The following is a 14,761-nucleotide window of genomic DNA, read 5'->3' on the forward strand; positions in this document are numbered from 1 at the left end:
ACCAAGAGAACCAATCACTTTCCTTTCTTCCTACTCGTACATATGCCTTACATCCTCGATGAAAACTTTTCACTGCTTCCAGCAACTTGCCTCCCACACCATATACTTTTAATACCTTCCACAGAGCATCTCTCTCATCGTTATCATATGCCTTCTCCATATCCATAAATGTTACAAACAAATCCATTTGTTGTTCTAATATTTTCCCATACATTCTTCAAAGCAAACACCTGATCCACACATCCTCTACCACTTATGAAACCACACTGCCCTTCCCCAATCTTATGCTCTGTACATGCCTTCACCCTCTCAATCAATACCCTCCCATATAATTTACCAGGAATACTCAACAAACTTATACCTCTGTAATTTGAACACTCACCTTTATCCCATTTGCCTTTGTAATGTAAATATCCATGCAAAATATGTGGATGACTGATATTTTAAATGTATCAGTGAATTACATTTCACAATGCAAGATATCCTCAATGACTTTGCAGGAGACTGTAAATCTGTCAAATGACTCCTAATCCCCCCCTCCGTTGTTTTTTCCATAACTCACTGTGAATGACAGTAACTTTCCATTGTGTACAAATATAAACTTTTAGGCATTCAGATCAATTCCTCTTTAACCTGAAGCAATAATCTCCAAAGTAAGCAAATGCATATTCATAGTGTACAGAACAAATCGATTTGGCTTCAGCAAAGATGTAATGTTTACTTTGTATGTTTGGTTCATAAGAACAACCGTGGAGTACACGGCTCCTGTGTTTAATCCAGCTTTGACCCACATGCAACACTCAGCTGGAATGCATCCAAAAGAAATGTTTTTAGAATCATTTTGGGCAAGCGGTATGAAAGCTATGAAAGAGCAGTGAGTATACATGATACAATTAGGTTGCAGGCAAGGCATGTAGAATTAATGGCTCACTCGGAAAAACCTTCCCAAATCTAACAGCTACAGACATTTCATGCTACATCATCCCTGACATCCATGGAAGAGTCACAAGGTGAGGAAGACAGCTTTAACAACCAGACAGATGTAGAACATATAGGTACAGTATCCTGTATCAATGCTTTATTAGACATGATTTTATAATTCTATTTTAGTGTTTTATGACAGCTTTTAATTTCATGATTTTAATTAACATAAGTTACCAATCCCTGGGGATAGGGGAGAAAGAATACTTCCCACGTATTCCCTGCGTGTCGTAGAAGGCGACTAAAAGGGGAGGGAGCGGGGGGCTGGAAATCCTCCCCTCTCAATTTTTTTTAATTTTCCAAAAGAAGGAACAGAGAAGGGGGCCAGGTGAGGATATTCCCTCAGTGGCCCAGTTCTCTGTTCTTAACGCTACCTCGCTAACGCGGGAAATGGCGAATAGTTTGAAAAAAAAAAAAAAAAAACCAATGTAATATATTGTAAACCAAGACATAATATTATTCTACTGTTGATAACTTGGTAAATAAACCTTTTATTATTATTATTATTATTATTATTATTATTATTATTATTATTATTACTATTATTATTATTACTATTATCCCTGGGGATAGAGGAGAAAGAATACTTCCCACACATTCCTCGAGTGTCGTAGAAGGCGACTAGAGGGGATGGGAGGGGGTTGGAAACCCTCCCCTCCTTGTATGTTAACTTTCCAAAAGGGGAAACAGGAGTCATGCCGGGAGTGCTCATCCTCCTCGAAGGCTCAGATTGGGGTGTCTAAATGTATGTGGATGTAACCAAGATGAGAAAAAAGTAGGGATAGGTAGTATGTTCAAGGAAAGGAACCTGGATGTTTTGGCTCAGTGAAACAAAGCTCAGAGGTAAAAAGGAAGAGTGGTTTGGGAATGGCTTGGGAGTAAAGTCAGGGGATGGTGAGAGGAGAAGAGCAAACAAAGGGTTAGCACTACTCCCGAAGCAGGAGTTGTGGGAGTATGTAATAGAGTGTAAGAATGTAAACTCTAGATTGATGTAGGTAAAACTGAAAGTGGATGGAGAGAGATGGGTGATTATTGGTGCCTATGCACCTGGGCATGAGAAGAAAGATCATGAGAGGCAAGTGTTTTGGGAGCAGCTGAGTGAGAGTGTTAGCAGCTTTGATGCTCGAGACCGGGTTATAGTGATAGATGATTTGAATGCAAAGGTGAGTAATGTGGCAATTGAGGGTGTAATTGGTGTACATGGGGTGTTCAGTGTTGTAAATGGAAATGGTGAAGAGCTTGTAGATTTGTGTGCTGAAAAAGAACTGGTGATTGGGAATACCTGGTTTAAAAAGAGATATATGCATAAGTATACGTATGTAAGTAAGAGAGATGGCCAGAGAGTGCTATTGGATTATGTGTTCATTGATAGGCGCATGAAAGAGAGACTTTTGGATGCTAATGTGCTAAAAGGGGCAACGTAAGGGAAGTGGGGGAGGAATGGGATGTATCTAGGCAAGCAGTGATGGCTTGCACAAAAGATGCCTGTGGCATGAGAAAGGTGGGAGGTGGGCAGATTAGAAAGTGTAGTGAGTGGTGGGATGAAAAAGTTAGATTGTTAGTGAAAGAGAAGAGAGAGGCATTTGGATGATTTTTGCAGGGAAATAGTGCAGATGACTGGGAGATGTATAAAAGAAAGAGGCAGGAGGTCAAGAGAAAGGTGCAAGAGGTGAAAAAGAGCGCAAGTGAGAGAGTATCGTTAAATCTTAGGAAGAATGAATATATGTTTTTGGAGGAGGTAAATAAAGTGCGTAAGACAAGAGAACAAATGGGAACATCGGTGAAGGGGGTTGATGGGGAGGTAATAACAAGTAGTGGTGATGTGAGAAGGAGATGGAGTGAGTATTTTGAAGGTTTCTTGAATGTTTGATGATAGAGTGGCAGATATAGGATGTTTTGGTTGAGGTGTTGAGCGAAATGAGAGGTCAGGGAGAATGTTTTGGTAAACAGAGAAAAGGTAATGAAAGCTTTGTGGAAGATGACAGCCGGCAAGGTGGCAGGTTTGCATTATATTGCAGTGGAATTTATTAAAAAAGGGGTTGACTGTGAGTTGACTGGTTGGTGAGGGTTCAATGTATGTATGGTTCATAGTGAAGTGCCTGAGGATTGGCGGAATGCATGTATAGTGCCATTTTGCAAAGGCAAAGGGGATAAAGGTGAGTGTTCAAATTACAGAGGTATAAGTTTGCTAAGTATTCCTGGGAAATTATATGGGAGAGTATTGATTGAGAGGATGAAAGCATGTACAGAGCATCATATTGGGGAAGAGCAGTGTGGTTTCAGAAATGGTGAAGGATGTGTGGATCACGTGTTTGCTTTGAAGAATGTATGTGAGAAATACTTAGAAAAAACAAATGGATTTGTATGTAGCATTTATGGATCTGGAGAAGGCATATGATAGAGTTAATAGAGATGCTCCATGGAAGGTATTAAGAGTGTATGGTGTGGGAGCTAAGTTGCTAGAAGCAGTGAAAAGTTTTTATTGAGGATGTAAGGCATGTGTATGAGTAGGAAGAGAGGAAAGTTAGGGAGGTGAATGCAAGAGTTTTGGAGAGGGGGCAAGTATGCAGTCTGTTGTGGATAAGATGGCTTGGGAAGTGAGTCAGCTGTTGATCGCTGGTGGCTGATTCGGGTGAGAAACTGCAGAAGCTGGTGACTGAATTTGGTAAAGTGTATGAAAGAAGAAAGCTGAGAGTAACTGTGAATAAGAGCAAAAATTAGAGGAAGTGAAGGATTTTAGATATCTGGGAGTGGATATAGCAGGGGATGGAACCATGGAAGCAGAAATGAGTCACAGAATGAGGGAGGGGATGAAGGTTCTGGGAGCATTGATGAATGTGTGGAACGCGAGAACGTTATCTCGGAAAGCAAAAATGGGTATGTTTAAAGGAATAGTGGTTCCAACAATGTTATATGGTTGTGAGGCGTGGGCTATAGATAGTGTTGTGCGGAGGAGGGTGGATGTTCTGGATATGAGATGTTTGAGGACAATATGTGGTGTGAGGTGGTTTGATCAGGTAAGTAATGAAAGGGTAAGAGAGATGTGTGGTAATAACAAGATTGAGGTTGAGAGAGCAGAAAAGGGTGTATTGAAATGGTTTGGTCACATGGAGAGAATGAGTGACAAAAGATTGACAAAGAGGATATATGTCTCAGAGGTGAAGGGAATGAGAAGTGGGAGACCAAATTGGAGGTGGAAGGATAGTGTGAAAAAGATTTTGAGCGATCGGAGCCCGAACATACAGGAGGGTGAATGGGGTGCACGGAATAGAGTCAATTGGAACGATGTGGTATACTGGGGTCGACATATTGTCAATGGATTGAACCAGGGCATGTGAAGCATCTGGGGTAAACCATGGAAAGTTTTATGGGGCCTAGATGTGGAAAGGGAGCTGTGGTTTCAGTGCATTACACATGACAGCTAGAGAATGTGTGTGAACGAATGAGGCCTTTGTTGTCTTTTCCTAGCATGTGTGCTGGGGGGAAGGTGGTGCCATTTCATGTGTGGCACGGTGGCCATGGGAATGGGTTAAGGCAGCAAGTATGAATATGAACATGTTTATATTTGTATATGGCTGTGTATGTATATGTATGTATACGATGAAATGTATAGGTATGTATATGTGCGTGTGTGGGCATGTATGTATATACATGTGTATGTGGGTGGGTTGGGCCATTCTTTCATCTGTTTCCTTCCGCTACCTTGCTAATGCAGGAGACAGCGACAAAGTATAATAAAAGATAAATAAATATATTATTATTATTATTTATATTTATTATACTTAACTGCTGATTCCTGCATCAGCGAGTAAGCACAAGGAAACAGATGAAGAATGGCCCAACCACTCATTACACATATATATACACAAACGCCCATACACATATTATCAACGTATACATACATTTCTTTCTTTTCTTTCAAACTATTCGCCATTTTCTGCATTAGCGAGGTAGCATTAAGAACAGAGGACTGGGCCTTTGAGGGAATATCCTCACCTGGCCCTCTTCTCTGTTCCTTCTTTTGGAAAATTAAAAAATGAGAGGGGAGGATTTCCAGCCCCCGCTCCCTCCCCTTTTAGTCGCCTTCTACGACACGCAGGGAATACGTGGGAAGTATTCTTTCTCCCCTATCCCCAGGATATATATATATTCATACTTGCTGCCTTCATCCATTCCCGTCGCTACCTCACCACACAGGAAGTAGCCCCACCCCCACACAGTAACATAGTGCCAGGAAAAGACAAAAAATTCCACATTTCCTCACACTCAATCTCTAGTTGTCACGTGTTATGCACCAAATCCACAGCTCCCTTTCCACATCCAGGCCCCACAGACTTTTCTATGGTTTACCCCAGACGCTTCACATGCCCTGGTTCAATCCATTGACAGCACATAGGCACCAGTATACCACATCATTCCAATTCACTCTATTCCTTGTACACCTTTCACCCTCTTGTATGTTCAGCCACTTGTCGCTCAAAATCTCTTTCACTCCATCCTTCCACCTCCAATTTAGTCTCCTACTTCTCCTTGTTCCCTCCACCTCTGACACATATATCCTCTTTGTCAATCTTTTCTCAATCATTCTTTCCTTGTGTCCAAACCATTTCAACACACTCTTTTCTTCTCTCTGGACCACACTCTATTCATTACCACACATCTCTCTTAACTTTTCATTACTTACTCGATCAAACCACCTCTCACCACATATTGTCCTCAAACATTTCCAACACATCCACCCTCCTCCGTACAACCCTATCTACAGCCCATGCCTCGCAACCATATAACATTGTTGGAACCACTATTCCTTCAAATGTACCTATTTTTGCCCTCTGAGGTAATGTTCTCGCCTTCCATACATTCTTCAACGCTCCCAGAACCTTCACTCCCTCTCCCATCCCATGACTCACTTCCGCTTCCATGGTTCCATCCAATGCAAAGCCACTCCCAGATATCTAAAACACTTCACTTCCTCCAGTTTTTCTCCATTCAAACTTACCTCCCAATTAACTTGTCCCTCAACCCTACTGAACCTACTACCTCGCTCTTATTCACATTTACTCTCAACTTTCTCCTTTCACACACTTTACCAAACTCAGTCACCAACCTCTGCGGTTTCTCACACGAATCAGCCACCAGTGTTGTATCATCAGCAAACAACAACTGACTCTTTTCCCAGGCCCTCTCATCCACAACAGCCTGCATACTTGCCCCTCTCTCCAAAACTCTTGCATTCACCTCCCTAACTACCCCATCCATAAACAAATTAAACAACCAAAGGGTCATCATGCACCCCTGCCACAAACTGGCATTCACTGGGAACCAATCACTCTCCTCTCTTCCTACTCGTCCACATGCCTTATGTCCTTGGTAAAAACTTTTCACTGCTTCTAGTAACTTACCTCCCACACCATATACTCTTAAAACCTTCCACAAAGCATCTTTATCCACTCTATCATATGCCTTCTCCAGATCCATAAATCCATCTGTTTTTCTAAGTATTTCTCACATACATTCTTGAAAGCAAACACCTGATACACACATCCTTTACCACTTCTGAAACCACACTGTTCTTCCCCAGTCTGATGCTCTGTACATGCCTTTACCCTTTCAATCAATACCCTCCCATATGATTTCCTAGGAATACTCAACATCTTATTCGTCTGTAAATTGAGCATTCACTTTTATCCCCTTTGCCTTTGTACAATGGCACTATGCAAGTATTCCACCAATCCATACATACATTGAGTATCCTTACCTAAAAATAAACAACACATTCACCCCATTTTTAATAAATTCCACCACAATACCATTCAAGCCCGCTGTCTTGCTGACTTTCATCTCCCGCAAAGCTTCCACTACCTCTTCTCTGTTTATCAAACAATTCTCACTGACCCTCTCACTTCACACACCACCTCGTCCAAAACCCCTATATCTGCCACTCTATCATCAAACACATTCGACAAACCATCAAAGTACTCACTCCATCTCCTTCTCACTTCATCACTACTTGTTATTACCTCTCCAGTAGCCCCCTTCCATGATGTTCCCATTTGTTCTCTTGTCTTACACACTTTATTTACCTCCTTCCAAAATATCTTTTTGTTCTCCCTAAAATTTAATGATACTCTCTCACCCCAACTCTCATTTGCCCTCTTTTTCACCTTTTGCACCTTTCTCTTGACCTCCTGCTGCTTTCTTTTATACATCCCCAATCATTTGCACTACTTCCATGCAAAAATCTTCCAAATGCCTCTCTTCTCTTTCACTAAATATCTTACTACTTCATCTCACCACTCACTACCCTTTCTAATCTCCCCACCTCCCACCTTTCTCATGCTACAAGCATCTTTTGCACAAGCCATCACTACTTCACTATATACATCCCATTCCTCCCCCACTCCCCTTACACCATTTGCACTCACTTTTTGCCATTCTGCACCCAATCTCTCCTGGTGCTTCCTCACATAAGTCTCCATTCCAAGCTCACTTACTCTCACCACTCTCTTCTCCCCAACATTTTCTCCTCTTTTCTGAAAACCTCTACAAATCTTCACCTTCACCTCCACAAGATAGTGGCCAGACATCCCTCCAGCTGCCCCTCTCATTACATTAACATCCAAAAGTCTCTCTTCCACATGCCTATCAATTAACACGTAATCTAGTAATGCCCTCTGCCCATCTCTCCTACTCACATGTGTATACTTATGTATATCTCTTTTCAAACCAGGTATTCCCAATCACCAGTCCTTTTTCAGCACACAAATCCACAAGCTCCTCAGCATTTCCATTTACAACACTGAACACCCCATGTACACCAATTGTACCCTCAACTGACACATTAATTAACTTTGCATTCAAATCACCCATCACTATAACCCAGTCTCGTGCATCAAAGCTGCTAACACATTCACTCAGTTGCTCCCAAAACACTTGCCTCTCATGATCTTTTTTCTCATGACCAGTTGCATAAACACCAATAATCACCCATGTCTCTCCATCCACTTTCAGTTTCACCCATATCAATATAGAATTTACTTTCTTACACTCTATCACATATTCCCACAACTTCTGCTTCAGGAGGACTGCTACTCCTTCCTTTGCTCTTGTCCTCTCACCAACCCCTGACTTTACTCCCAAGACATTCCCAAACCACTCTTCCTCTTTACCCTTGAGCTTTGTTTCTCTAAGAGCTAACATCCCAGTTCCTTTCCTCAAACATACTACCTATCTCTCCTTTTTTCTCATCTTGATACACCCATGCACATTTAGACATCCCAGTCAAAGCCTTCGAGAAGGATGAGCACTCCCCGTGTGACTCCTTCTGTTTCCCCTTTTAGAAATTTAGATACAAGGAGGGGGTTTCCAGCCCCCACTCCCGCCCCCTTTAGTCGCCTTCTAAAAAACGCGGGGAATATGTGAGAAGCATTCTTTCTCCCCTATCCCCAGGGATGATATTATTATTATTATTATTATTATTATTATTATTATTATTATTCTGTTTCCCATTTTAGAAAGTTAATACAAGGAGGGGAGGATTTCTGGCCCCCTGCTCCCGTCCCCTCTAGTCGCTTTCTACGACACGCGAGGAATACGTGGGAAGTATTCTTTCACCCCTATCCCCAGGGATAATATACATATATATATACATATACACATACACACACATACACATACATACGCACATATACACACACACACACATACATATATATACATATGAAAAATGTAAGAAACAATTTAGAAAACTGAAACTTCTAGCTTGAAATGAATGAAAAAATGAATGTCACATAATGGTTCAACCTCTGGCTATGGAAAAAGGAAATGTATAATTTATTTACACAAACGTCAATAGTAGTTCTCATCAATTTAACCACTGTATCAATAAGCTTCAATGTCTAAGCTACATTTTTCTCCAATTTCACTATTTTCTTGTCAAAACACCATGTATGAAAACTATCACTCCAGTAACACAACTATAAACATTTACTTCCCCTTTAAAAAAAGTTCTGGGAAGTCTGTCTCGATACACTGTGGGAAACTCTACCACCTGGCGAGATGGAAATGAGATGTTTGAGGACAATGTGTGGTGTGAGGTGGTTTGATCGAGTGAGTAACGTAAGGGTAAGAGAGATGTGTGGAAATAAAAAGAGCGTGGTTGAGAGAGCAGAAGAGGGTGTTTTGAAGTGGTTTGGGCACATGGAGAGAATGAGTGAGGAAAGATTGACCAAGAGGATATATGTGTCGGAGGTGGAGGGAACGAGGAGAAGAGGGAGACCAAATTGGAGGTGGAAAGATGGAGTGAAAAAGATTTTGTGTGATCGGGGCCTGAATATGCAGGAGGGTGAAAGGAGGGCAAGGAATAGAGTGAATTGGAGCGATGTGGTATACCGGGGTTGACGTGCTGTCAGTGGATTGAATCAAGGCATGTGAAGCGTCTGGGGTAAACCATGGAAAGCTGTGTAGGTATGTATATTTGCGTGTGTGGACGTATGTATATACATGTGTATGGGGGAGGGTTGGGCCATTTCTTTTCGTCTGTTTCCTTGCGCTACCTCGCAAACGCGGGAGACAGCGACAAAGTATAATAAAAAAAAAAAAAATTATTATTATTATTATTATTATACATAATCGTTTTTTCTCGCATCAGTGAGGCAGCGCCCGAAAACAGACGAAGAATGGCCCATCCATTCATATACACATATATACATAACTGCCCATATACACACATATACATATCAACATACACATACATACACGTACACATATACATATATACACATGTACATATTCGTGCTTGTTTGCCTGTCACTACCCCATCCCACAGGAAACAGCATCTCTAACCCCCGCTTCAGTGAGGTAGTGCCAGGAAAAAGAGACAAAAAAGCCTCATTCATTCACACTCTGTCTATAGCTGTCATGTGTAATGCACCGAAATGGAGAAAAATTGGGGGAAGAGAAGTGTTTTGATATCTGGAAGTGGACTTAGCAGTGAATGGAACCATAGAAGTGAAAGTGAGTCACAGGGAGGGGGTTGGGAGTGAAGGTTCTGGGAGCAATGAAGAATGTTTGGAAAGAGGATGTTGTTATCTCGGAGAGGAAAAATGGGTATGTTTAAAGGAAAAGTAATTTCAACAACATGATGTGGTTGCAAGGCATGGGCTATAAATAAGATTGTACGAAGAGAGTGAATGTGTTGGAAATGAAATGTTTTAGGATGTGTGGTGTGAGGTGGTTAGTCAAGTATGTAAGGATGTAAGGATATAAAGAGTGTGGTTGTGAGAGCAGAAATGCTTTGGGCATACAGAAAGAGGAAAGGTTGACAAAGAAGATATATGTGTCAGAGGTGGTGAGAACAAGGAGAAGTGGGAGATCAAACTGGAGGTGGAAGAATGGAGTGAAAAAGATTTTGAGCAATCGGAGCCAGAATATATATGAGTGTGAGAGGCATGCAAGGAATAGAGTGAATTGGAATGATGTGGTATACTGGGGTCGACGAGTTGTCAATGAGCTGCACAATGACATGTGAAGCGTCTAGGGTAAACCATGGAAAGGTCTGAGGGGCCTGGATGTCGATATGGAGCTGTGGTTTTGGTGCATTACACATGATAGCTAGAGACTGAGTGTGAATGAATGTGGCCTTTTTTGTCTGTTTTTGTTGCACTACCTCACTGAAGCAGGTGGTAGTGATGCTGTTTCCTGTGGGATGGGGTAACACCAGGAATGGATGAAAGCAAGCAAGTATGAATATGTACGTGTTTTTTTTTTTTTTTTTCTTTGTCGCTGTCTCCCACGTTTGCGAGGTAGCGTAAGGAAACAGACGAAAGAAATGGCCCAACCCACCCCCATACACATGTATATACATACACATCCACACACGCAAATATACATACCTACACAGCTTTCCATGGTTTACCCCAGACGCTTCACATGCCCTGATTCAATCCACTGACAGCACGTCAACCCTGGTATACCACATCGATCCAATTCACTCTATTCCTTGCCCTCCTTTCACCCTCCTGCATGTTCAGGCCCCAATCACACAAAATCTTTTTCACTCCATCTTTCCACCTCCAATTTGGTCTCCCACTTCTCCTCGTTCCCTCCACCTCCGACACATATATCCTCTTGGTCAATCTTTCCTCACTCATTCTCTCCATGTGCCCAAACCATTTCAAAGCACCCTCTTCCGTTCTCTCAACCACGCTCTTCTTATTTCCACACATCTCTCTTACCCTTACGTTACTTACTCGATCAAACCACCTCACACCACACATTGTCCTCAAACATCTCATTTCCAGCACATCCACCCTCCTGTGCACAACTCTATCCATAGCCCACGCCTCACAACCATACAAAATTGTTGGAACTACTATCCCTTCAAACATACCCATTTTTGCTTTCCGAGATAATGTTCTCGACTTCCACACATTCTTCAAGGCTCCCAGGATTTTCGCCCCCTCCCTCACCCTATGATCCACTTCCGCTTCCATGGTTCCATCCGCTGCCAGATCCACACCCAGATATCTAAAACACTTTACTTCCTCCAGTTTTTCTCCATCCAAACTTACCACGCAATTGACTTGACCCTCAACCCTACTGTACCTAATAACCTTGCTCTTATTCACATTTACTCTTAACTTTCTTCTTTCACACACTTTACCAAACTCAGTCACCAGCTTCTGCAGTTTCTCACATGAATCAGCCACCAGCGCTGTATCATCAGCGAACAACAACTGACTCACTTCCCAAGCTCTCTCATCCCCAACAGACTTCATACTTGCCCCTCTTTCCAAAACTCTTGCATTCACCTCCCTAACAACCCCATCCATAAACAAATTAAACAACCATGGAGACATCACACACCCCTGCCGCAAACCTACATTCATTGAGAACCAATCACTTTCCTCTCTTCCTACACGTACACATGCCTTACAACCTACTCCAGTCTGAGCCTTCGAGGAGGATGAGCACTCCCCGCGTGACTCCTTCTTCTGTTTCCCATTTTAGGAAGTTAAAAAATACGTGTTTATTTATGTATATATCTATGTATGTTATCCCTAGGGATAGGGGATTAAGAATACTTCCCACGTATTCCCTGCGTGTCGTAGAAGGCAACTAAAAGGGGAAGGAGCGGGGGGCTGGAAATCCTCCCCTCTCGTTTTTTTTTTTTTTTTTTCAAAAGAAGGAACAGAGGGGGCCAGGTGAGGATATTCCAAAAAAGGCCCAGTCCTCTGTTCTTAACGCTACCTCGCTAATGCGGGAAATGGCGAATAGTTTAAAATAAAAGAAAGAAAACTATGTATGTGTATGGGCATTTACATTTATATATATGAGAAGCGTGGGAGGTGGGCAGATTAGAAAGGGTAGTGAGTGGTGGGATGAAGAAGTAAGATTATTAGTGAAAGAGAAGAGAGAGTCGTTTCGACGATTTTTCCAGGGAAATAATGCAAATGACTGGGAGATGTATAAAAGAAAGAGGCAGGAGGTTAAGAGAAAGGTGCAAGAGGTGAAAAAGAGGGCAAATGAGAGTTGGGGTGAGAGAGTATTATAAAATTTTAGGGAGAATAAAAAGATGTTTTGGAAGGAGGTAAAGTGCATAAGACAAGGGAACAAATGGGAGCTTCAGTGAAAGGGGCTAATGGGGAGGAGATAACAAGTAGTGGTGATGTGAGAAGGAGATTAAGTGAGTATTTTGAAAGTTTGTTGAATGTGTTTGACGATAGAGTGGCAGATATAGGGTGTTTTGGTCGAGGTGGTGTGCAAATTGAGAGGGTTAGGGAGATTGATTTCGTAAACAGAGAAGAGGTAATAAAAGCTTTGCGGAAGATGAAAGCCAGCAAGGCAGCGGGTTTGGATGGTATTGCAGTGGAATTTATTAAACAATGGGGTGAGTGTATTGTTCACTGGTTGGTAAGGTTATTTAATGTATGTATGACTCATGGTGAGGTGCCTGAGGATTGCCGGAATGCTTCCATAGTGCCACTGTACAAAAGCAAAGGGGATAAAGGTGAGTGCTCAAATTACAGAGGATAAGATTGTTGAGTATTCCTGGGGAATTATATGGAAGGGTATTGATTGAGAGGGTGAAGGCATGTACAGAGCATCTGATTGGGGAAGAGCAGTGTGGTTTCAGAAGTGGCAGAGGATGTGTGGATCAGATGTTTGCTTTGAAGAATGTATGTAAGAAATACTTAGAAAAGCAAATGGATTTGTATGTAGCATTTATGGATCTGGAGAAGGCATATGATAGAGTTGATAGAGATACTCTGTGGAAGGTATTAAGAATATATGGTGTGGGAGGTAAGTTGTTAGAAGCAGTGAAGAGTTTTTATCGAGGAGGTAAGGCATGTGTAAGTGTAGGAAGAGAGGAAAGTGATTGGTTCTCAGTGAATGTAACTTTGTGGCAGGGGTGTGAAATGTCTCCATGGTTCCTTAATTTGTTTATGGATGGCGGTGTTAGGGAGGTGAATGCAAGTTTTGGAAAGAGGGGCAAGAATACAGTCTGTTGGGAAGAGAGAGCTTTGGAAGTGAGTCAGTTGTTGTGCGATGGTGGGTGATTTGTGTGAGAAACAGTGCAGAAGCTGGTGACTAAGTTTAGTAAAGTGTGTGAAAGAAGAAAGCTGAGAGTAAGTGTGAATAAGAGCAAGGTTATTAGGTACAGTAGGGTTGAGGGTCAATTTAATTTGGAGGTAAGTTTGAATGGAGAAAAACTGGAGGATGTGAAGTGTTTTAAATATCTGGGAATGTATTTGGCAGCGGATGGAACCATGGAAGCAGAGAGTGAATCATAGGGTGGGGGAGGAGGCGAAAGTTCTGGGAGCATTGAAGACTGTGTGGAAGTCGAGAACATTATCTTGGAAAGCAAAAATGGGTATGTTTGAAGGAATAGTGGTCCCAACAATGTTATATGGTTGCGAGGCATGAGCTATAGATTGAGGTGTGCGGAGGAGGGTGGATATGCTGGAAATGACATGTTTGAGGACAATATGTGGTGTGAGGTGGTTTGATCGATTAAGTAATGATAGGGTAAGAGAGATGTGTGGTAATAAAAAGAGTGTGGTTGAGTGAGCAGAAGAGGGTGTTTTGAAATGGTTTGGTCACATAGAGAGAATGAGTGAGGAAAGATTGACCAAAAGGATATATGTGTCAGAGGTGGAGGGAACGAGGAGAAGTGGAAGACCATATTGGAGGTGGAAAGATGGAGTGAAAAAATTTTGAGCGATCGGGGCCTGAAAATGCAGGAGGGTGAAAGGCGTGCAAGGAGTAGAGTGAATCGGAACGATATGGTATACCAGGGTCGACGTGCTGTCAATGGATTGAACCAAGGCATGTAAAGCGTCTGGGGTAAACCATGGAAAGTTCTGTGGGGCCTGGATGTGGAAAGGGAGCTGTGGTTTCGGTGCATTATTACATGACAGCTAGAGACTGAGAGTGAACGAATGTGGCCTTTGTTGTCTTTTCCTAGCGCTACCTTTTGCACATGAGGGGGGAGGGGATTGTTATTTCATTTATGGCAGGGTGGCAATAGGAATGAATAAAGGCAGACAGTGTGAATTATGTACATGTGTACATATGTATGTGTCTGTGTGTGTATATATATATGTATATGTTGAGATGTATAGGTATGTATATTTGTGTGTGTGGACGTGTATGTATATACATGTGTATGGGGTGGGTAAGGCCATTCTTTCGTCTGTTTCCTTTCGATACCTTGCTAACGTGAGAGACAGCGACAAAGCAAAATAAATGAATAAATATTTATATTTTCATTTATTTT

Source organism: Panulirus ornatus, chromosome 36 (assembly GCF_036320965.1).
Source record: "Panulirus ornatus isolate Po-2019 chromosome 36, ASM3632096v1, whole genome shotgun sequence".
NCBI lineage: Eukaryota > Metazoa > Arthropoda > Malacostraca > Decapoda > Palinuridae > Panulirus > Panulirus ornatus.